The following is a 25128-nucleotide window of genomic DNA, read 5'->3' as shown; positions in this document are numbered from 1 at the left end:
TCGGAGATAAGTCGACGGGGGACGCCGAACCGACAGATGATGTTCTGCCAAATAAATTTCTTGACCATCTGCTTGGTGATCTTGGCTAGCGGCTCGGCCTCCACCCACTTGGAAAAATAATCCACCGCCACTAACAGAAATTTTTGTTGCCCGGTCGCCATAGGAAATGGACCAACGATATCCATTCCCCACTGATCGAACGGACATGAGACTGTGGATGCCTTCATTTCCTCTGCCGGTCGGTGGTAGAAGTTATGGTACTTCTGGCACGAAAGGCACGTTGACACGGTCCGATCGGCGTTCGCTTGTAAAGTTGGCCAAAAGTATATAGCTAGCAGGATCTTCTTAGCTAGTGATCGTTCGCCCGGATGTCCTCCGCACGATCCTTGATGTACTTCTTGGAGTATGTAAGCCGAGTCATCCGAGCTCACGCATTTCAACAGCGGGCGCGAGAAAGCCTTTTTGTAAAGCTGATCGCCGATGAGTGTGAACCGACCGGCTCTCCTCCTTAGCAGCTGGGCTTCATTCTCACTGGATGGTGTGGCGCCCGAGCGGAGGAACTCTATGATGGGTGTCCGCCAGTCGCTTGGAAATGTGAGGCCTTCCATCAGGTCGACGTGTGCCACCAACAATACTTGTTCAATTGGCTGCTGAATAGCGACCGACGTTATTGAGCTCGCGAGTTTGGCTAACTCATCGGCTGCTTGATTTTCTGCTCTGGGTATCTTCTGGACAATAACTTCTCTAAAATTGGCTTTAAGTTTCTCAAACGCTTCAGCGTAGAGCTTGAGCCGAGCTTTGTTAATTTCAAAAGTGCCAGAGAGCTGCTGCGCAGCCAACTGCGAATCCGAATTATGCCGAGCTGCCTGCAAGCCGGCTATGAGGGCCTCATACTCTGCTTCATTGTTTGTAGCTTTATAATCCAGCCGGACGGATAAGTGCATCTTTTCTTCTTGAGGGGAGAGCAACAATATTCCAATCCCGCTTCCGAGCCGAGTGGACGACCCATCCACATATATTCTCCACATAGCTTCCGGCTCCTTAGTCACAAAATCGGCCAAGGACTGCGCTTTGATCGCCGAGCGGGGCTGGTATTGGATGTCAAATTCACTCAACTCCGTCGTCCATTTGATAAGCCGCTCGGATGCTTCTGGATTCAGTAATACACGCCCGAGCGGGCTATTGGTTTTGACAGTGATGGTATGCGCCAGGAAGTACCGGCGAAGGCGCCGAGCGGCGAGGACTAGAGCAAAAGCCAGCTTTTCGAGCCTAGTGTAGCGAGATTCAGTATCTTTTAAAATATGACTAAGAAAATACACAGGCTCCTCTCCGCTCGCCCTCACTAGTGCCGAGCCGATTGCTTGCTCGGTGGAAGACAGGTAGATGCAAAGTGGCTCACCTACAGCCGGCTTGGCTAATACCGGGTGGGAATTCAGATATGCCTTCAAATCTTCGAACGCCCGATCACATTCTTCATCCCAATGAAATTTGGTGGCCTTGCGCAAGATTTTGAAGAAAGGCAGGCTCCGGTCGGCGGTTTTGGATATGAATCTGGATAAAGCAGTTATCCGACCGGTCAAACGCTGCACTTCCCTCAGATTTCTTGGGGGCGACATGTCTTGTAGGGCTTTTACTTTGCTGGGATTTGCTTCAATACCCCGCTCGGTCACTATGTACCCCAAAAAACGCTCTCCTTTTGCTCCGAACAGGCACTTCTGAGGATTTAGCTTGATTCCATATTTGCGTAGCGTTCGGAAAGTTTCTTCCATGTCCTTGAAGAGATCGGCCGCTCGGACGGACTTGATGAGAATGTCGTCCACGTACACTTCCAGATTTCGCCCGATCTGTTCTCTGAATACTTTGTTCATCAAGCGCTGATATGTGGCCCCCGCATTCTTCAATCCGAACGGCATCACATTATAGCAATAGGTGCCGTCGGCCGTTACGAAGCTAACTTTTTCTTGATCTTCGCGGGCGAGCGGCACTTGATGATATCCTTGGTAAGCGTCAAGCATACATATTAATTCGCAGCCGGCCGTAGAGTCCACCAGCTGATCTATCCGGGGTAGAGGATAAAAGTCCTTCGGGCAAGCTTTGTTGAGATCCCGAAAATCTATGCATACTCTCCACTTGTTGCCCGGCTTGGAGACTAACACTACGTTAGCCAGCCAGCTTGGGAACTGCACCTCGCGTATATGGCCGGCTTCCAGAAGCTTCTCAACTTCCGTCCGGATGATGGCATTCTGCTCGGTGCTGAAATCTCTTTTTCTCTGCTTCATTGGCCGAGCGTCCGGCCGGACGTGGAGCTCATGCTGCGCTACACTTGGTGAAATTCCTGGCAGCCCATGGGTCGACCAGACAAAGACATCATGGTTTCTTTGGAGGCATTTGATCACTTCCTCCTTCTGGTTGGCCTCCAGATCGGACGCAATAAAGGTAGTGGCCTCCGATCGGATTGGATGAATCTGCACTTCCTCCTTTTCTTCATAAATTAAAGAGGGTGGCTTTTCAGTTATGGCGTTTACCTTGATCCGGGGTGCCTTTCGAGCGGAGTTGGCTTCTGCTCGGATCATCTCGACGTAGCATCGCCGAGCCGCGAGTTGATCTCCCCGTACTTCACCCACTTTATCCTCCACGGGGAACTTGATCTTCTGATAGAAGGTGGAAACGGCTGCTCTGAACTCGCTGAGCGCCGGTCGTCCCAAAATGACGTTGTAGGACGAAGGAGAATCGACCACCACGAAGTTTGCTGTCCTCGTCCTCCTGAGCTGCTCTTCTCCCAGCGAGATAGCCAGCCGGATCTGTCCGACCGGCTGAACTTCGTTACCCGTAAACCCATATAGCGGGGTTGTCATGGGTAGCAGCTCGGCTTGATCAATTTGTAGCTGATCGAACGCCTTCTTGAATATGATGTTGACTGAGCTTCCTGTGTCAACAAATACGCGATGAATAGTATAATTGGCTATTACCGCTTTGATGAGGAGAGCGTCGTCGTGGGGGTACTTTAACTCCTTCCAAGTCCGAAGGTCCGAAACTGATTTCGAGTCGACTGCATGGATTTGGAGCTGCCGGACACTCGCCTTCCTTGCTCGGTTAGAGTCACCTCCGGTCGGCCCGCCTGCTATGATGTTGATCTCGCCTCGGGAAGCATTGCTTCTATTTTCTTCTTCCCGAGCGGACGATCGGGGGCGTTCCCTTGACATCCGGTGATTCTCCTGTCTCGGAGAGCGATGCCGCTCGGGAGTTTGTCGTTGTCTCCTGTCAGCTACCATCCGCTCGGCTTCACGAGGCTTCTGTCGTCTGTCGTCTGATGGCGACCGACGACCGCCACCTCTAGGAACGGGGTGGGCGATCAGTGGAAGGCTCCGACAATCCCTGGTGTTATGTGTGTCCGTCTGGTGAAAGGAGCAGAACATTGGAGTCCATCTCTTCCTCGTCCTCGGCCGCTCGGCTGCTACTTCTTGAACATGAGGTCTTGGATGAGCACGAATTGTTTCGGCCCGTGGTCCTCTGGGTGGCTGATGAGCAGCGTGCGGCTTCCGTTCGACAGGGGGAACCCGCTTGGCTGGAGTTTCTTTTTTCCGGGCCGCTTGCACTTCCTCCACGTTGATGTATTCGTTGGCCCGGTGTAGCATGTGATCGTAGTCTCGGGGCGGCTTCTGAATGAGCGATCGGAAGAAATCCCCGTCCACGAGGCCTTGTGTGAAGGCATTCATCATGGTCTCCGAGGTGGCCGTTGGAATGTCCATGGCCACTTTGTTGAACCGCTGGATGTAAGCTCGGAGCGATTCGCGGGCTTCCTGTTTGATGGCAAACAGACTAACGCTAGTTTTCTGGTAGCGCCGACTGCTGGCGAAGTGGTGGAGGAAGGCCGTTCGGAAGTCTTTGAAGTTGGTGATGGATCCGTCCGGCAGTCTCCGAAACCACCGTTGAGCCGATCCCGAGAGAGTGGTAAGAAAAACCCGACACTTTACTCCATCTGTGTATTGATGCAGGGTTGCCATGTTATCAAACTTGCCCAGATGATCATCCGGGTCGGTTGTCCCATTGTATTCGCCGATCGTCGGAGGTACGTAGTGCTTGGGAAGAGGGTCTCGTAGAATAGCCTCTGAAAATTGTCGATTAATCCGCTCGGGCGATGAGTCCGTGCGGGGGGCTTTTCCTTTTCGGTCATTCCGTCTAGGCATTTCATCCGAAGAAGATCCCCGATCTCTATGAGTTGCTGCGGCTTCGGGGGTGCGGAATAGGGCTCGATGAAATGCAACGGTAGCCGGTTGTGCTTCCGCTCGACCACCAGACGCTGACGTTGCTTGCTGTTCCGGCCGCTCGGCTGCTGCTTTCTATTTTTGCTCCACAAGCTTGGCGGCCCTCAATTCGACCAGAGCATCGAGTTCCTCCGTCGAAAGCGTCACCGTGTGTTGTCGTCCAGCCTCGTCCATTGTTTCCTTTCGGATGCAGGAGCGTTCCCACAGACGGCGCCAAATTGATCCTGTCCGAATGCTGAATCAACGGACGTTGGGCACGTGGCGCTCCCGGCTGCTGACGTGGATCTTCGACTGGTTGCACGAACCTCTGGCGAACCTGCAAAGAAGTCGGGCCGGAAAGGGGTTCCCGGCGACGACCCTCCGACGCTCAAGTCAGGCAAGCAAACAGTGAAGAAAGTGGCTCCAGAGGTCACACAAATAATAACAGTGACTCCGTTGGGGAGGATACTATTAGATGTGTCTAAGTGTACACCATTACTTGACACTAAGTCCATTAATAAGATTATGCCCCTTCCGTTGGGGAAGATCACACGCTCTTGATTAACTTCCTATAGTCATCCAAAAATGGAAGTCTGTTCTAGTGATCCGCAAACAAGCTCATCCGTTATGGAGGAAGGCACTCAGAGCCAACGCGCAAGCTTGTTTGCATCACTTACAAACCAGTAATGGAGACCATGGGATTTACTTAAAAATCCCTCTCCCACTTAGTTATTTATAAATGAGGAATTTTAACTATGCTAGCCTACTAAACTTGTAAACTAACATGCACACATAGCACAATATAAAAGCAATAAATAGAAAATCTAATTTTCAACTATTATGGCTTTTATCTCTAATTGTCCTCCGTGTGTTGTCATCCGAAGCTGCTGCCATATTTGGCCACCGCCACCGGGTCTAGCTGTCGCATCCATCTTGCTCCTAGTTCCGCTGCGCCTCTGGTCCTTAGAAGGTTCCACGCTTTGCAAGATTCGATCCGCAACATAAATAGAATTTTACATTTTTGATCCTATATTCCATAAAAGGAATGTACATGTATCTAGATCAAAAATAAAATCCTAATAAAACTAAATACAGCTCCTGCTGTATTTTAATACAATCATGCACACACATATAAATGCCCTTGACATGTCCAAGGGTCCAATCACACACATAATAACTAAAAGCCATAATAGTTGGATCCTGCATCCACAAAGTTAGAACATCCTACTATTAACCTGCCTAAATTATGTATGACATGTGCATAATTAAACTAAATACCAAATACACAGAGGCAAAACCCTAGCTCTGATACCAATTGTTGGTTGCTACTCGGAAAACCTATAGGTTCCACTGTACAAAAATTTTGTACAAAGGTCTGAACCTTTTCCTAGCTACCATGTGTTCTTTTAAATTAAATTTTGGATCGCCTGCGGAACTTAACACGTTTGATCCAAAACTTAATATATTTGTTCTTTTAGGTTTTGACTTGGATCTCCTGCGGAACTTAACACGTTCGACACAAGTCTCCTTAAGTTATTAATTCCATTAAATATTAATTTCCATAAAAGGTTCCCAGTACTGACGTGGCGAGGCACATGGCCTTCTTGGATATGGGAGCAACCACCACCGACTAGACAAAACCTTTAATAGAAAGCTAATATTTAATTTCCTAAAATAACTTTAGGTTAACCAAAAAGAACAATCAAATCACAAGGAAAAGAAAGAAACAAAAGAACACAACTTCGAAAAACATATTCGAAATTCTAGAACGTAAGCCTCTTGTATTTGGTATTATTTCCATAAATAACTAGCATGATGCGGAAAAGGAAAAACTACTAGTTATACCTTCTAGAAAGACCTCTTGATCTTCTACCGTATTCCTCTTCTAACCTCGAACGTTGTGTGGGCAACGATCTTCCGAGACGAGAAACCACCAATCACCTTCTTCTCCTCCTAGCTAGGTTCGGCCAACAAAGAGGAAGCTTCACCAAGGAAGAAAATCAAAACACTAACCAAGCTCCAAGAGATGCTAGCTTTTTCTCCTTCTTCTTCTTCTTCTCCGAGTAGTATCCGGCCACCACAAGAGCTCCAAGGGAGAGGGAGAGGTTCGGCCACCACAAGAAGAAGAGAGGGAAAGGGTGTTGGCCGGCCACACCAAAGAATAAGAGAGGAAGAGAAATAATAAGGGTTATCCCATGAAGGCACCCTCACCCCTTCTTTTATATTCCTTGGCCTAGGCAAATTAGGAAATTTAATTACAATAAAATTTCCTCAATTTCCTTGACATGATTTAATTTAGAAAAATAAAATAAATTTTCCAAATCAAACTTCAATGGCCGGCCACATCATTGGAGAACAAATTGGACAAGTTTTAATCAACAATTAAAACTTCCTAATTTGTTTCCGAAAATTTTAAAAAATAAAATTTCTCTTTAAAATCTCTTCATGGTTGATAAAAGGAAATTTCTATAATTTTAATTTTATCAACATGTGAATAATTTTAAAGAGAAAATAAAACATCTCCAATCTACAAATAAGGAAAGAGATCTAATCTCTTTCTTTAATCTTTATAGATCTTTTACAAGATGGATATTTTATTTTTAATTCTCTTTAAATTATATCTTCCACATAATAATAAAATTAAAATTAAATTTCTTTTAATTTAATTTGGCCAGCCCTACTAGCTTGGGTTCAAGCTAGGCCGACCACAATTTATTACCTAGGCCGGCCCTAGCTTGTTCCCAAGCTAGCTTGGCGGCCCCTATTAGTGGGTATAGAAGGTGGGTATAGGTGGGTATAGAACTCTATAAATAAGAGGCTACAATAGGGACCGAGAGGAGGAATTGGTTTTGGTCTCCCGATAAAATTAAGCATCCCGTGTTCGCCCGAACACACAACTTAATTTTATCAATGATAATTCATTCCACTAGAGAACTATCATTGAACTACCGCACCAATCCCAAATTACATTTTGGGCTCCTTCTTATTATGAGTGTGTTAGTCTCCCTGTGTTTAAGATATCGAATGTCCACTAATTAAGTGAGTTACTGACAACTCATTTAATTAATGTCTAAGTCCAAGAGTAGTACCACTCAACCTTATCGTCATGTCGGACTAAGTCCACCTGCAGGGTTTAACATGACAATCCTTATGAGCTCCTCTTGGGGACATTATCAACCTAGTATCTCTAGGACACAGTTTCCTTCTATAATCAACAACACACACTATAAGTGATATTATTTCCCAATTTATCGGGCTTATTGATTCATCGAACTAAATCTCACCCATTGATAAATTAAAGAAATAAATATCAAATATATGTGCTTGTTATTATATTAGGATTAAGAGCACACACTTCCATAATAACCGAGGTCTTTGTTCCTTTATAAAGTCAGTATAAAAGAAACGACCTCAAATGGTCCTACTCAATACACTCTGAGTGTACTAGTGTAATTATATAGTCAAGATAAACTAATACCTAATTACACTACGACCTTCTAATGGTTTGTTCCTTTCCATTCTGGTCGTGAGCTACTGTTTATAATTTATAAGGTACTGATAACATCATCTTCTGTATGTGACACCACATACTATGTTATCTACATTATAAATTAAATGAACAACTACAAACAAATGTAGATAATTAGACCAAATGTGATTCTTTATTCATAATGAATGTTTACAAAGCTTAGGCTTTCAGTATACACTCCAACAGCTCAAGTCAGGCAAGCAAACAGTGAAGAAAGTGGCTCCAGAGGTCGTGAACGCGTACCTCCGGCGAAGTATGCGGCTCTTTATATAGAGCGGCGAAAGAGCTCCTGCACGTCCACCGAGGTGCATACGTGTCCGCAACCCATACATCGGTATGTGTCTGTCAGAAAGTTTACCTGACGCCATACTGCTACAGTCCGAGTATGTCCTTGATGGGACAACAGAACCCCTCGTTGTCAGACTTGGAGTATGGCCTAGCCATAGGACTTGACGGCTGTCAGAAGGTGTTCCCCGTCCGGCTGGACGGGGAGTTCACGCGCCGGCCTGACGGACCTCATCTCACGCCCTGGCCGGACGGAATTCCCCTCCCGTCCGGACTGCCATTTACTTCGATATGCTGGGGAGAATTTCGGTAGGGTGCTATGTAAGAACTGTTAACAGTATATCACCTTCTCTTAGGCCTTCCGCTCGGCTCCTTGCTACTGTTCCACTGAGCGTTGGAACCCCGACTCCCGCCGGGGCGCCTCTTACCGTCAGATATTCCTCGGTCGGCCGGCCGGGAGGTTCCGACCGGCTCACAAAACGTCTCCGGTCGGCCACCTGGCCCTTTGACTTCCGTGGGGCGTTGACGCCTCAACATAGGGGTCCCCGGTTCTAACCGCCGGATCAACACATATAAGAAAAACTGAAGTATATACAATGAGCCAAAAATATATGTTCATGAACATAGAACATCACACAAAATACATATTTCTACATAATGAATACTTCATCAAAAAGAAGAACCCTCATATTCAGCACATGCTGATGAAACACCTTGGATGGTAAACCCTTAGTGAGTGGATCCACTAATATGGAATATGTTCTTATATACTCTATCATTATTTGACCATTTTGAATTCTTTTTTTAGCCACCAAAAATTTTATGTCGATGTGTTAGATTTCGATGAACTGCAGTTATTCTTGGAATATAATTTTACAGCTTTGTTATCACAGTTGATTCTCAATGACCTATCAATGCCTCCAATGATATGTACTCTGTGATAAGATTCCGCATCCATATCCCATGGTTGAAAGCTTCATAGTATGCTATGAACTCTGCCTCCATAGTAAAAGTGGCTATTAGCATCTGTTTGACGCTTTTCCATGATATAGCCCCTTCTGTCAATATAAAAACATAACCTGAAGTAGACCTCATGCTATCTAAGCATCCAGTAAAATCAGAGTCTGAGTATCCAACGATCTCCAGATGTCCAGATTGTTGGTGCAACATCCCTCAGGTCAAGGTTGACCTGGTTGACCAAGCTTGAGTCTTGGTTTGAGTTTCGATGTTTGACAATACAAGATTGATTGAAGAAGAGTCAAATAGGTCAAGGATGACCAGATACTTGACTGGGAAGTCCTAACTGGGATGTTAGGCAGAAGGAAAGACCTAGTGAGTGAAGCTAGGCAGTGAGAAAAATCCTAGTAAGTGAAGCTAGGTGAAAGTCTTGGTGAGTGAAGCCAGGCAGAAGAAAATCCTGGTGAGCGAAGCCAGGTGAAAATCCTAGTGAGTGAAGCTAGGTGAAAGTCCTGGTGAGTGCAGCCAGGTGAAAATCCTAGTGAGTGAAGCTAGGCAGATTGGAAGTCCTGGTGAGTGAAGCCAAGGACGGGGAAATCCAGATGGGTCAAGGTTGACCAGACATCTGGTGAAAGTCCAAGTAGGTCAAAGGATTGACTGGATACTTGGCACGGAGAGATCCAGATGGGTCAAGGTTGACCAGTCATCTGGTGAAAGTCCAAGTAGGTCAAGGTAGTGACCGGATACTTGACAAGATGAAGAAAAGTCCAAGTGGGTCAAAGGGAGTGACCAGACACTTGGTGAGGGAGTCGTAGCAGGTTAAGGGTGACCGGATGCTAGGCATGATGAACCAACATGTCAAGGTTGACCGGAGTTTTGTTTGGGAGGCTTGGGACTTGGTTTTGGGCAAAAACCAGAAGCCAAATCGATCAGCCGATCGATTGGCTGGAGCCCAATCGATCGATTGGGGTATCCCTGCGAGAAGCCTTCATCCTAATCGATCAGTGGATCGATTGGGAGGAAGTCGCGAGCGCACAGAATGTCTCTGGATCGATCAGCCGATCGATCCAGAGGTCCCAATCGATCAGTGGATGGATTGGGAAGGTGTTGTATGTCGCGATAAGCCCTGGATCGATCAGCCGATCGATCCAGGTGAATTTCCAGAGCACAGAGGCGCTCTGGATCGATCCATGGATCGATCCAAAGCCTCCCCGATCGATTTGGAGCAATCCAATCGATTGGGATCCGACCGTTGACGCAGATAAAGGCTGTTGGCGTGCGTCTTCTTCGGGAGAACTTCACCGATTCATCGTAGATCACTTCAGCGCTTCCACAGCTTCTCCACAAAGATCAGATCGCCAGTTCTTGAAGGTTCTTGGAGGTTTTCCAAGTCAAGAGGCGGATCTACAGCTGAAGAAGAAAGCTAGGGTTAGGGTTTCTATACTCATTGTAAGCTTTTGCTTGTATTTGTGTATCCTTTCCCTTTCTTCTTGTAGTGTGAACTTGTAGGGCTTCTCCGCCTTCGGTAGTTACCGAAAAGGAGTGTTTATTAGTGGAGGTGTGTGTGTGTGCATGGATCCTTGGACTAGTCACCTCTTGTGAGGTGGATACCAAGTAAAATCTCAAGTGTTAGCGTTGTATGTTTTTGTTTCTTGTATTTCCGCTGCACATCTTTAAAGAAACAAGCAACGCCAACCACGAAGCACGCGACGAGCTAGTCACCCCTCCTCTAGCTACTTTTCGGTCCTAACAAGTGGTATCAGAGCGAGGCTGCTCTTCACCGGAATCATCGCCGGAAGGGGCAAACAAAACAAGCAAAGCTAGAGGGTGAAGAAGTTGAAGAAATTCTACAAGTCGAAGACTTCATCAAAAGGCTCAACTTCAAGATGCAATTCCAAGATGGACTTGGATTTGACACAAGGGTGGCTCCACCGTACACATCCACAAGCTTCGATTCTTGGAGATCAAGAATCAAAAATTTCTTGATGATGGAGATAGAGCAATGGTTTGCTCTCATGGAAGGATTTAAGCTCCAACAAACTCCAAGGGCAAGCCTCTCAAGAAAAGCAAATGGAGTCAAAAGCAAGTTCAAAGGAGCAAGGCAAACGATAAAGTGACCAAGCTTTTGGTCAACTTATTGCCAAGCAATATTTTGGCTCAAGTTGGAGAATTCAAGGATGCCAAGGAGCTTTGGAGCAAGTTGACATCAATTCATGAGATCCCCTCCACTGTACCGAATCAAGAGGAATCCAAAGAGGGCGACTCATTGGAGCAAGACCAAGAGGGGGATTCCGAAGTTGAGAGATGCTCAATGTTTGAAGAAGAAGAAGTCCAAGAAGAAGCTTCATCTTCGAGGGAATGCAATGAAGGGAACAAGGAGGGAGCATACTCCTTGTTCCATGTACAAGATGATGAAGCCTCCACCTCTAGGATTAAGGGGGAGCAATCCTTGGTGACGCCGGATCAAGAAGAAGGAGAAGCTTCTACATCCGGGTCAAGAGAAGAAGAGGAGGAAGAGGCTTCCACCTCCACAAGTCAAGCAAAATCAAATGGTGAAGTATCATCCTCGGATCAGGAGGAAGCATCTACTTCCAAGTCAAATGGAGGAGCAAGTACCGTCCCTACACATGAAGGTATAAACATTTCAATAAATAATAAAGATCATATTATTTGTTTTGAGTGTAGGGAAAAAGGGCACTACAAGAGCAAGTGCCCTAAATTAGCCAAGAAAAAGGGCCAAGTGGCACTAAAGGGCAAGGTAAAGGCCAAGGAGACCATTCCCACAACAAAGAAGAGCAAGGAGCACATTGTGTGCTTCTCTTGCAATCAAAAGGGGCATTACCGAAGTCAATGCCCAAAGGGGAAGAAGGTGGTCAAGGCTCAAGGAGGAAGCTCAATTCAAGGGGGAGCCTCCAAGGTAAAAAGAAAGGTAACTTTCATTGAGCCTACCCCCTTAAATTATGGTAAAAAACATGCTAATTCTAATCTATATCATTTTAATGCTATTTACCATGAAAATAGGAAGCATGATAGCATTAAGGAAAAACATATAGCTTATCATGCTAAAACCTCTCAACCTAGGTTTAAAAAGGTAGGTAGAAATTTAGGCAAGAACCCTAAGGATACTAGGTATTTGCCTAAGAAGAAGAAAAATCAAAGTTTTAGTGAAAAACCTAAGGTTGAAGAATTATGGCAGGAAAATAAAGTCTTGAGGTCAAGACTTGATAATTTAGAGAAGACCCTTAGAAAAATCACAAATATGACACAAGGGTCTAAGGGTAAAAATCTAGGGCTAGGAGTATCAAAGCCATCCAATTGCTATAGAGGCTTGGGATACAAACCAAAGGCCAAGAAGGATGTAATTTTCTATCATAGGGTTCCATATAGTTATGGAACCAATCCTAGGTCTAGAGGGCAAGCCAAAAACACTAGGGAGGTCATCCCTAAGAGTATTTTTGCAATAAATGTGACTAAGGCTTCTAAGAAATCTAAGAAAGTCACAAACAAGGTCACAAGGGAAGCAATCCCTAGAGTTGACCTAGAAAAAATGACCAAGGCTTCTAAGAAGTCAAACAAGGTCACTAGGAAGGTATCTAGGGAAGTTATCCCTAATGAATACATAGAGCATCCAAGGAGCACCAATAGGTTTTGGGTTCCTAGGAGCATCTTCTCTACCCTATAGATGGGCTAGAGAGTGTCAACTCTAAGAAGAAGGGTAGTTAACCCAACTTTGAAGAAATTGACACTCAATGAGCATTTTCAAGGTTATTATTAACCTTTGAAAATGAAATGAATTTATGATTTACTCTTTGAAAGAGTAAAATGTGCCAAATTGGAGAAGTATTGATTTTATTTTAAATTGGCAAAATTTGAGAAAACATAAGAACTACCAAGTTGGGATTTTGGTATGTTCTTAGGAAATTAAAGGCAAGCTAAGCCTTAATTTAAAGTGCTACTCTTGTGGAAAAGTGAAATTTGCCAATATTTGAGGAATGCGCTTAATTTCAATTGGCAAAAATTAATCAAGAGAATTAGAAATGCCAATATAGGTTTTGGCATTTTCTTGAAGTACTTTTGGGCAATCTAGGTTTAATTTTTTAAGTTAGCTAAGATTAAGGATACTTAGATAGGTAATCTAGGTAATTTTATTTATGCTAAACCTTGTCATGTTATGTTTGCCCATCACATGCCATGACACCATATTTAGTTGTGTATTTTTCATTCATGACTTATTATGAAAAAAAAATTTACAAAAATACCATGTCATGTCATACATACATCATGTAATTATAGGAATCCTTCTTTTGAAAGCTATTTCATTTTGATGTATGCCATAACATTATCATGCATTATGTTTAATTCCTTAAAAGCAAGGACAAATGGCATTTATCAACAAGTGTTTTCAACAAGTGTTGTCAACAAGTGGTATTAACAAGTAACATCCTAAGTGGATGTTCAATATCCACAAAATGCCTAGATAGATATGCATGATCCCTAGATTAGGGCAAAACCAAACTTTACATCTCACAAAGACCTATAAGATGACTTGTATGTGTTTTGTGCACTTTAGATACAAGTGAGATGTTAGGATGATGAACAAAACTTAAGAGGTTGATTTAGTGCATTCTTTTGAGTTTTGAGTTCATCAAAACACATATGTATGTGTTTTCCCATCATTGGGAAAGCTAATGTACAAGTCATGTGCATTAAGCCCAAGGAACATGATGGGATATTGGTTTTGAAAAGGTTTTTAAAATGATTTTGGAAAACCTTGGTGAAGGCTATCTTTTGATAGTAATCACCATTGAATAGTTAGACACAAACTTGAAGAAAACACTAAAGTTTATGCAAGTTTTCAAGTTTGTATCAATCTTTGAAAATATGATGTATTTTCATAGAAAACTATTTTTCTTTGATAGTATATACCCTAAATAATGTCTACACAAATTTTCACGATTTTTAGATTTTTGTAGAATTTTCTAGGGGTTTTTGAAGTTGACTGAAATGGAATTTCAGCAACTATCAGAACTCCAATCAATCAGTGGATCGATTGGAATGCCTCAATCGATCAGCCGATCGGAATGCCTCAATCGATCAGCCGATCGATTGAGAAGGCATTTCTCGCGAGCAGAAGCTCGCTGGATCGATCAGTGGATCGATCCAAGAAGACTGAATCGATCAATGGATCGATTCAACAAGGTTCAATCGATTGGAACCCAACTCCAATCAATCCAAGTTGCTGATTTTGGCTGGGAAGGCCTGATTTCAGCATCCTTGAACCTATTTTAGTCTAGGTAACCATTCCAAACCCCTGAAAATACATTTGTATACATTAAAAGGGTGTTTTCATGTGGAAAACAAGGATGAATTGGTTAAGGAAGGCTAAGTTGAAGTTTAGGTTGAGGTTTGTTTCAAATTTTGAATATTTGAACCTCAAAACTTCTAAAATTGGGTTTCCTAAAGTTTTAGGGATTCCAAGTCATTGTTGGTGCAATGACAGAAGTTACCACCATGTCTTTAGGGGGAGGGACTCTTTAAAGACATGAAAATTATTTTTCATGAACCTTGGAAGGTGGTTGACCTTCCGTTAAGAACATGCTCAAGGTTGAGCGTTTGAACTTTAATGGAGAGTGGATATCCTCATTATTCAAGTAGTTTCAAGTGGATAATGCTCAAGGATGGACATTTGCCTACATTGAGGAAGAATGTAGGGTTAAGGATGATGAAGGGTATGGGACCTTCATTATCGTGTTGATCACAACGAGTGAAGTTGTGAACAACGATGAGCAACTCTTCAGGGGGAGAGTTTTCAACAAGTGAATTTGTTGATGTGTGCCCAAAAATGGGGCATGGTTTGATGTGTGCCAATAGGGGGAGAATGAAAGGGAGTAAGTTAGGCTTTCATTACCTAGAGGGAGTTTGCCCTCTTAGGGGGAGAATGAATGGCTTAACTTATGTATTCATTACCTAGTGGCATGAAGAAGGTTTAGGCTATGGGATTAGCCTAACTTACATGTTGGTATTGTCAAACATCAAAAAGGGGGAAATTATTGGTGCAACATCCCTCAGGTCAAGGTTGACCTGGTTGACCAAGCTTGAGTCTTGGTTTGGGTTTCGATGTTTGACAATACAAGATTGATTGAAGAAGAGTCAAATAGGTCAAGGATGACCAGATACTTGACTGGGAAGTCCTAACTGGGATGTTAGGCAGAAGGAAAGACCTAGTGAGTGAAGCTAGGCAGTGAGGAAAATCCTAGTAAGTGAAGCTAGGTGAAAGTCTTGGTGAGTGAAGCCAGGCAGAAGAAAATCCTGGTGAGCGAAGCCAGGTGAAAATCCTAGTGAGTGAAGCTAGGTGAAAGTCCTGGTGAGTGCAGCCAGGTGAAAATCCTAGTGAGTAAAGCTAGGCAGATTGGAAGTCCTGGTGAGTGAAGTCAGGGACGGGGAAATCCAGATGGGTCAAGGTTGACCAGACATCTGGTGAAAGTCCAAGTAGGTCAAAGGATTGACTGGATACTTGGCACGGAGAGATCCAGATGGGTCAAGGTTGACCAGTCATCTGGTGAAAGTCCAAGTAGGTCAAGGTAGTGACCGGATACTTGGCAAGATGAAGAAAAGTCCAAGTGGGTCAAAGGGAGTGACCGGACACTTGGTGAGGGAGTCGTAGCAAGTCAAGGGTGACCAGATGCTAGGCATGATGAACCAACATGTCAAGGTTGACCGGAGTTTTGTTTGGGAGGCTTGGGACTTGGTTTTGGGCAAAAACCAGAAGTCGAATCGATCAGCCGATCGATTGGCTGGAGCCCAATCAATCGGTCGATCGATTGGGGTATCCCTGCGAGAAGCCTTCGTCCCAATCGATCAGTGATGAAAGGGAGTAAGTTAGGCTTTCATTACCTAGAGGGAGTTTGCTCTCTTAGGGGGAGAATGAAGGGCTTAACTTATGTATTCATTACCTAGTGGCATGAAGAAGGTTTAGGCTATGGGATTAGCCTAACTTACATGTTGGTATTGTCAAACATCAAAAAGGGGGAGATTGTTGGTGCAACATCCCTCAGGTCAAGGTTGACCTGGTTGACCAAGCTTGAGTCTTGGTTTGGATTTCGATGTTTGACAATACAAGATTGATTGAAGAAGAGTCAAATAGGTCAAGGATGACCAGATACTTGACTGGGAAGTCCTAATTGGGATGTTAGGCAGAAGGAAAGACCTAGTGAGTGAAGCTAGGCAGTGAGGAAAATCCTAGTAAGTGAAGCTAAGTGAAAGTCTTGGTGAGTGAAGCTAGACAGAAGAAAATCCTGGTGTGTAAAGCCAGGTGAAAATCCTAGTGAGTGAAGCTAGGTGAAAGTCCTGGTGAGTGCAGCCAGGTGAAAATCCTAGTGAGTAAAGCTAGGCAGATTGGAAGTCCTGGTGAGTGAAGCCAGGGACGGGGAAATCCAGATGGGTCAAGGTTGACCAGACATCTGGTGAAAGTCCAAGTAGGTCAAAGGATTGACTGGATACTTGGCACGGAGAGATCCAGATGGGTCAAGGTTGGCCAGTCATCTGGTGAAAGTCCAAGTAGGTCAAGGTAGTGACCGGATACTTGGCAAGATGAAGAAAAGTCCAAGTGGGTCAAAGGGAGTGACCAGACACTTGGTGAGGGAGTCGTAGCAGGTCAAGGGTGACCGGATGCTAGGCATGATGAACCAAAATGTCAAGGTTGATCGGAGTTTTGTTTGGGAGGCTTGGGACTTGGTTTTGGGCAAAAACCAGAAGTCGAATCGATCAGCCGATCGATTGGCTGGAGCCCAATCGATCGGTCGATCGATTGGGGTATCCTGCGAGAAGCCTGTTGGGGACCGAAAAGTAGCTAGAGGGGGGGGGTGAATAGCTCGTCGCGTGCTTCGTGGTTGGCGTTGCTTGTTTCTTCAAAGATGCGCAGCGGAAACACAAGAAACAAACCACACAACGCTAACAATGTTGGTTTACTTGGTATCCACCTCACAAGAGGTGACTAGTCCAAGGATCCACACCTACTCACGCACCCTCCACTAATGAAACTCTCGTTTTCGGTAACTACCGAAGGCGGAGAAGCCCTACAAGGTCACACTACAAGAAGAAGGGGAAAGGATACAGAATACAAGCACAAAGCTTACAATGAGTACAAGAAAACCCTAACCCTAGCTTTCTTCCTCTTGCAATAAATCCGCCTCTTGACTTGGAAGAACTTCCAAGAACTTCAAGAACTGGCGTGGAGAGCTCTGTGGAGTCGCTGGTGAAGATCTGAGGTTTGTCGTGGAAGCGATGCCGAAGGAAATGAACGCTTGCGGCTTAAATCGACACTAACGGTCGAATCCCGATCGATTGGATTGCTCCCAATCGATCGGGGAGGCTTTGGATCGATCCACGGATCGATCCAGAGCGCCTCTGTGCTCTGGAAATTGGCCTGGATCGATCGGTTGATCGATCCAGGGCTTATCGCGACATACAACACCTTCCCAATCGATCCACTGATCGATTGGGACCTCTGGATCGATCCATTGATTGATCCAGAAGCTACTGTGTGCTCGCGACTGCCTCCCAATCGATCCACTGATCGATTGGGATGAAGGCTTGTCGCAGGGATGCACCAATCGATCGGCCGATCGATTGGGCTCCAGCCAATCGATCGACTGATCGATCCGACTACTGGTTTTTGCCCAAAACCAAGTCCCAAACCTCCCAAACCAACATCTGGTCAGCCTTGACCTGTTGGTTCATCATGCCTAGCATCTGGTCACCCTTGACCTGCTAGGACTCCCTCATCAAGTGTCCGGTCAACCTCTTAGACCCACTTGGACTTTTCTTCATCATGCCAAGTATCTAGTCACTCCTTTGACCTACTTGGACTTTCACCAGATGTCTGGTCAACCTTGACCCATCTGGATTTCTCCGTGCCAAGTATCTAGTCAATCCTTTGACCTACTTGGACTTTCACCAAATGCCCAATCTGCCTAGCTTCACTCACCAAGATTTCCAATCTGCCTAGCTTCACTCACTAGGACTTCTCCTCTGCCTGGCTTCACTCACCAGGACTTCCAATCTGCCTAGCTTCACTCACTAGGACTTCCAATCTGCCTAGCTTCACTCACTAGGACTTCTCCTCTGCCTGGCTTCACTCACCAGGACTTCCAATCTACCTAGCTTCACTCACTAGGACTTCCAATCTGCCTAGCTTCACTCACTAGGACTTCTCCTCTGCCTGGCTTCACTCACCAGGATTTCCAATCTGCCTAGCTTCACTCACTAGGACTTCTCCTCTGCCTGGCTTCACTCACCAGGACTTCCTTCTACCTGGCTTCACTCACCAGGACTTTCTTTCTGCCTAACATCCCAGTTAGGACTTCCCAGTCAAGTATCTGGTCACTCCTTGACCTACTTGACTCTTCTTCAATCAACCTTGTATTGTCAAACACCGAAACTGAAACCAAGACTCAAGCTTGGTCAACCAGGTCAGCCTTGACCTGAGGGATATTGCACCAACAATCTCCCCCTTTTTGATGTTTGACAATACCATCACTATCACTTACAATACCACATGTAAGTTAGGCTAATCCCAAGGCATAAACCTTCTTCATGCCACTAGGTAATGAATACATAAGTTAAGCCCTTCATTCTCCCCCTAAGAGGGCAAACTCCCTCTAGGTAATGAAAGTCTAACTTACTTCCTTTCATTCTCCCCCTATTGGCACACATCAAACCATGCCACATTTTTGGGCACACGTCAATCCATGCCCCATGTTGAAAACTCTCCCCCTGAAGAGTTGCTCATCACAGTTCACAACTTCACTCGTTGTGATCAACACGATAATGAAGGGCCCATTCCCTTCATCATCAACAATGCTCGCCCTGGAGCAATAACAAAGTCCAATGACCCAAATGAAGGTTCCATACCCTTCATTTATCCTTAACCCTACATTCTTCCTCAATGTAGGCAAATGTCCATCCTTGAGCATTATCCACTTGAAACTACTTGAATAATGAGGATATCCACTCTCCATTAAAGTTCAAATGCTCAACCTTGAGCATGTTCTTAACGGAAGGTCAACCATCTTCCAAGGTTCATGAAAAATAATTTTCATGTCTTTAAAGAGTCCCTCCCCCTAAAGACATGGTGGTAACTTCTGTCATTGCACCAACAATGACTTGGAATCCCTAAAACTTTAGGAAACCCAATTTTAGAAGTTTTGAGGTTCAAATATTCAAAATTTGAAACAAACCTCAACCTAAACTTCAACTTAGCCTTCCTTAACCAATCCATCCTTGTTTTCCACATGAAAACACCCTTTCAATGTATACAAATTTATTTTCAGGGGTTAGGAATGGTTACCTAGACTAAAATAGGTTCAAAATACTGAAAATAAGCTTTCTCAGCCAAAATCAGCATCTTCGATCGATTGGAGTTGGGTTCCAATCGATTGAACCCTGCTGAATCGATCCATTAATCGATTCAGTCTTCTTGGATCGATCCATTGATCGATCCAGCGAGCTTCTGCTCGCTAGAAATGCTTTCTCAATCGATCGGCTGATCGATTGAGGCACTCCAATCGATCCACTGATCGATTGGAGTTCTGATAGTTGCTGAAATTCCATTTCAGTCAACTTCAGAAACCCCTAGAAAATTCTACAAAAATCCAAAAATCGTGAAAATTTGTGTAGACATTATTTAGGGTATACTTTATGTTAGTTAGAGCCCTAGAGCCAATCATTTGATGATTGTATGGACTCATTGTATCATATTCTTGTATATGAATAAAAGGCATTCATTTGGTTTTTTTGGTTATTATGCTTATTTGTATTAGTGCCAGATAAAATAAGTATAGTAACGTCCTTGAGTAGAAGGTTCTTACCTATATCAATCGATTGGTTGAATCGATAGTGAGATGATATAGGGACACTACTCTAATTCATTCCTAGTCGAGTATTAACATTCAGGGATAATGTTAATACAATAAGACTAGCATGTAGGTCAGCTCGATGACTTGATCTCATAAGTCATGGATATAGAGATATCAAGCTGACACATGGGTATGCATTAGAGAATGTATACTGAATGACCCGCCATGAGAAAGTATCATGGATCGTTATATGAGTGTCATATACTTTCTCATGTGGCTATTAGTATGACTATTAGTCCTTAGACCTGAAGTCACCATGGATCCCTACATAAGGAGTTATGTACTTTGGTTTCGTCAAACGTCACCCGTAACTGGGTGGACTATAAAGGCGATTACTGGGTATGTAACGAATTATGCAGAGGGATGTGAGTGATGTAGATGGGATCTATCCCTCCTATATGACGGGAGTGACATCGATATTCTTGATAGAGTAAGACCACGAAGTGTATGGCCATACCAAAATGAGTCAATATGAGATATTGAGCTCATTTGATTGAGTGAGTCTACTTGGAGTTCAAGATTTAGATTGGTCAGAGGATGACACGGTCTATGCCTCACATTGATCAATCTAGATGTCTAGGATAGAAGGACACTTGTCATATATTGTGAGGAGTCACAATTAGGAGTCACAAGGTGATGTTGGATCTCGACATTTCTTGTAACTTGGGTAGCAATGATGTATTGCTAGATGCCGCTCATTGCTTATGTTTCTAAAGGAGTTTAGAAACATTGCCAACGTTACAAGAACCTATTGGGTCACACACAAAGAACAAGTGGATGGAGATTAGGTTCATATGATGAACCAATTGGATTAGGTTCATATGATGCACCAAAGATTGGATTCAAATTAGACTTATTGAGTTATACTCAATTAGATTCAATTGTTGAATGAGTCTAATTTAAATTTGATTCATTGAGTCAATTTATATTAATGAATTGAGATTCATTAAATTGAAATTGACTTGAATCAAAGGTTGGATTTAACTCAACAAGGAAACAATTGGTCAAGTTTGACTTGACCAAGTAGAAGTTGAAACATCAAGTTTGACTTGATGTGTTGCCACATCATAAGGATGACTCATCCTTGCCACATCACATGCCACCTCATGGAGGTTACAATACTTCCCATTCCATTTAATGTGGCCGGCCACATTAAATGAGGGAGTTATGTGTGTGACCGGCCACACTAAAGAGTAAATGGTTTTCATTTAGTGTGTATTGATGAGTGGTAATTTGATTATCTTCTTCCTTGCTTCTTCCTTCTCTTCTCTTGCTATTTTGCTGTGACTTCCATGGTGTGGAGAAGGTGGTTGAGTGAATTCCAAGAGCAAAGGAAGAGTGAAGGTCACAAAGGAAGGATACTACTAGTGAGTGTATAAGATTTCTTTTGTATCTTCTTCTTTTCTTCCTTTCCAATCCCATTCGAGAGCTCTAGAAAGTGCTAGCACACTTGGGGCTCTCTTCTCCATCCTTTGAGTGTGAGAGACACTCCTTGTTCATGTGGATATCATTAGAGGAGTGTCTACGTTGACACTCTCGAGAACCGGCGACATCTTGGACAAGCGGGAACGTGAAGGGCTTCGCTACAATGGTAATGATCTTAACTTTAGTGTAGATCTAAATTTTTACAAACTCGTACAAGAAAAAGGTTTTTCGATAATTTTTGTTTACGAATCTTTGCACGAGATCCATGGCTTTGGGTGACTCGGGGTTTCCGCGACGCGAAAAAGCGGTTTTCGCGGCCCGAAGAACCCAACACTTTATCATGGAAAAATAGTTTTCTATGAAAATATATCATATTTTCAAATATTGACACAAACTTGAAAACTTGCATAAACTTTAGTATTTTCTTCAAGTTTGTGTCTAACTATTCAATGGTGATTACTATCCAGAGATAGCCTTCACCAAGGTTTTCCAAAATCATTTTAAAAACCTTTTCAAAACCAATATCCCATCATGTTCCTTGGGCTTAATGCACATGACTTGTACATTAGCTTTCCCAATGATGGGAAAACACATAACTATGTGTTTTGATGAACTTAAAACTCAAAAGAATGCACTAAATCAACATCTTGAGTTTTGTTCATCATCCTAACATCTCACTTGTATCTAAATTGCACAAAAACACATACAAGTCATCTTATTGGTCTTTGTGAGATGTAAAGTTTGGTTTTGCCCTAATCTAGGGATCATGCATATCTATCTAGGCATTTTGTGAATATTGAACATCCACTTAGGATGTTACTTGTTAATACCACTTGTTGACAACACTTGTTGAAAACACTTGTTGATAAATGTCATTTGTCCTTGCTTTTAAGGAAATAAACATAATGCATGATAGTGTTATGACATACATCAAAAAGAAATAATTTTCAAAAGAAAATTCCTATAACTACATGATGTATGTATGTATGTCGTGACATGGTATTTTTGTGTTTTTCATCTTAAGGAATGAATGCAAAAATAAACATGATGTCATGGCATAAAATGGGCAAACAATCATGGCAAGGTTTAGCATAAATACACTATACCTAGATTACCTATCTAAGTATCCTTAAACCTTAACTAATCCTTAAGTTCTACCCTAGATTGCCCAAAGTGCTTCAAGAAAATGCCAAAACCTAAATTTGCATTTCTAATTCTCTTGATTAATTTATGTCAATTGAAATCAAGCATATTTCTCAAATTGTTGGCATATTTCATTTTCCCACAAGAGTAGCACTTTAAATTAAGGCTTAAATTGCCTTTAATTTCCTAAGAACATACCAAAATCCCAACTTGGTAGTTCTTGTGATTTTCCCAATATGTGTCATTTAAGATTAAAATCAATACTTCTCAAATTTTGGCACATTTTACTCTTTCAAGGAGTAGCCATAAATCCATTTCATTTTCAAAGGTTAATAATAACCTTGAAAATGCTCCTTGAGTGTCAATTTCTTCAAAGTTGGGTTAACTACCCTTCTTCTTAGAGTTGACACTCTCTAACCCATCTATGGGGTAGAGAAGATGCTCCTAGGAACCCAAAACCTATTGGTGCTCCTTGGATGCTCTAAGTATTCACTAGGGATAACTTCCCTAGATACCTTCCTAGTGACCTTGTTAGGCTTCTTAGAAGCCTTGGTCACCTTTTCTAGGTCAACGCTAGGGATTGCTTCCCTTGTGACCTTGTTTGTGACTTTCTTAGACTTCTTAGAAGTCTTAGTCACATTTGTTGCAAAAATACTCTTAGAGATGACCTCCCTAGTATTCTTGACTTGACCACTAGACCTAGGGTTTGTTCCATAGCTATATGGAACCCTATGGTAAGAGGGCACATCCTTCTTAGCCTTGGGTTTGTATCCCAAACCTCTATGGCCATTGGATGACCTTTGTGCTCCTAGACCTAGGCTATGCTCATTTTGCCCTTTTAGGATATTTTCCATCCTTTTTAGGGTCTTTTCCAATTTATCAAGCCTCGACCTCAAGACTTGATTTTCTACCATTAAGTCCTTAGATTTTGGTTTTTCATTAAACCCATGAGCATTTTTATTTCTAGGCCTATAACTAAAACCCTTAGTGTTCTTGCCTAGATTTTTACCTATATTCCTAGCCTTAGGTGTAGTAGTTTTAGCATGAAAAGCTATATGTTTTTCCTTAACGCTATCATGCTTCCTATTTTCATGGTAAATAGCATTAAAATGATATAAGTTAGAACTATCATGCTTTTTACCATAATTTAAAAGGGTAGGCTCAATGAAGGTTACCTTTCTTTTTACCTTGGAGGCTCCCCCTTGACTTGAGCTTCCTCCATGAGCCTTGACCATCTTCTTCCCCTTAGGGCATTGACTTCGGTAATGCCCCTTTTGATTGCAGGAGAAGCACACAATGTGTTCCTTGCTCTTCTTTGTCCCGGGGATGGTCTCCTTGTGCTTCTCCTTGCTCTTTTGTGCCATTTGACCCTTCTTCTTGGCCAATTTAGGGCATTTACTTCTGTAGTGCCCTTTTTCCCTACATTCAAAACATATAATATAATTTTTATTAATTGAAATTGTTTTACCTTCACATGTAGGGATGGAACTTGATCTTCCATGTGATGTGGATGTAGAGGCTTCCTCTTAATCCGATAGTGATGCTCCTCCATTAGATTTAACTTGACTCGCGGAGGTGGAAGCCACATCATCCTCTTCTTCTCTTGATCCGGATGTGGAGGATTCTTCTTGCTCTTGTTCCGGTGTCAACGAAGATTGCTCCCCCTCAATCCTAGAGGTGGAGACTTCACCTTCTTCTTCATCCTCTTGTACATGAAACAAGGAATATACTCCTTTCTTGCTCTTTTGATTGCACTCCTTTGAGGATGAAGCTTCTTGGACTTCCTCTTCTTCGGAAGTTGAGCATCTCTCAACTTCGGAGTCTTCCTCCTCTTGGTCTTGATCCAATGAGTTACCCTCTTTGGATTCTTCTTGATCTTGTACAGTGGAGGGGATCTCATGAATCTTTGCTAATTTACTCCATAGCTCTTTGACATCTTCAAATTCTCCTATTTTCTCCAAGATGTTGCTCGGCAATAAATTGACCAAAAGTTTGGTCACTTTGTCATTGGCCTCACATCTTTGGATTTGGTCTTGGCTCCACTTGCTCCTCTTGAGTACTTTGCCCTTGGAATTTGTGGGAGCTTCAAAACCTTCCATGAGAGCAAACCATTGCTCTATCTCCATCATTAAGAAGTTTTCGATCCTTGATTTCCAAAGATCGAAGCTTGTAGATGTGTATGGTGGAGTCACCCTCGTGTCAAATCCAAGTCCATCTTGGAATTGCATCTTGAAGTTGAGCTTCTTGAGTTCTTTGACTTTGATAATTTTTCTCCAACTTCTTCACCCTCTAGCTCTTCTTGTTATGTTTGCCCCTTCCGGCGATGATTCCGGTGAAGAACGACCTTGCTCTGATACCACTTGTTGGGACCGAAAAGTAGCTAGGGGGGGGGGGGGGGTAAATAGCTCGTCGCGTGCTTCGTGGTTGGCGTTGCTTGTTTCTTCAAAGATGCGCAGCGGAAACACAAGAAACAAACCACACAACGCTAACAAGGTTGGTTTACTTGGTATCCACCTCACAAGAGGTGACTAGTCCAAGGATCCACACCTACTCACGCACCCTCCACTAATGAAACCCTCCTTTTCGGTAACTACCGAAAGCGGAGAAGCCCTACAAGTTCACACTACAA

Source organism: Zingiber officinale, chromosome 1B (assembly GCF_018446385.1).
Source record: "Zingiber officinale cultivar Zhangliang chromosome 1B, Zo_v1.1, whole genome shotgun sequence".
Classification (NCBI taxonomy): Eukaryota; Viridiplantae; Streptophyta; class Magnoliopsida; order Zingiberales; family Zingiberaceae; genus Zingiber; species Zingiber officinale.
The sequence above is the reverse complement of the archived record's forward strand: the minus strand, read 5'-3'. Positions refer to the sequence as shown.